Genomic DNA, 277 nt, shown 5'->3' on the forward strand with positions numbered 1-277 from the left:
AGCCCCCTGTGAGATTCGAACTCACGACCCCTGGTTTACAAGACCAGTGCTCTAACCACTGAGCTAAGGAGGCGCCGATTGGACTTAGCAATTTATCATAGACATAAGGTGCCTTTGTGGCTACTGGCGGAGAGTGTCTGTGTTTATGTATAGACATTTGAGCTCCAGGCTGCATTCACAAACACCACTGGAGGGAGCAGGGGCCGGAAGAATCTCAAAAAATGTTCTCTGATTTTTTTGAATGCCTCCTAACACACTCAAAAGGCAATCAAGTACC

The 277-nt window shown here is 47.3% G+C and overlaps 1 non-coding gene across 1 annotated transcript; it reads right to left on the bottom strand.

The window, feature by feature from the left end:
• On the bottom strand, positions 1–73 carry Trnat-ugu (transfer RNA threonine (anticodon UGU)). The gene has a single exon. It is a non-coding gene; the product is annotated as a tRNA-Thr (tRNA).
• Between the last annotated feature and the right edge of the window lie 204 nt (positions 74–277).

The sequence above is a fragment of the Ptychodera flava genome, chromosome 12 (assembly GCF_041260155.1).
Source record: "Ptychodera flava strain L36383 chromosome 12, AS_Pfla_20210202, whole genome shotgun sequence".
Taxonomy (NCBI): Eukaryota; Metazoa; Hemichordata; class Enteropneusta; family Ptychoderidae; genus Ptychodera; species Ptychodera flava.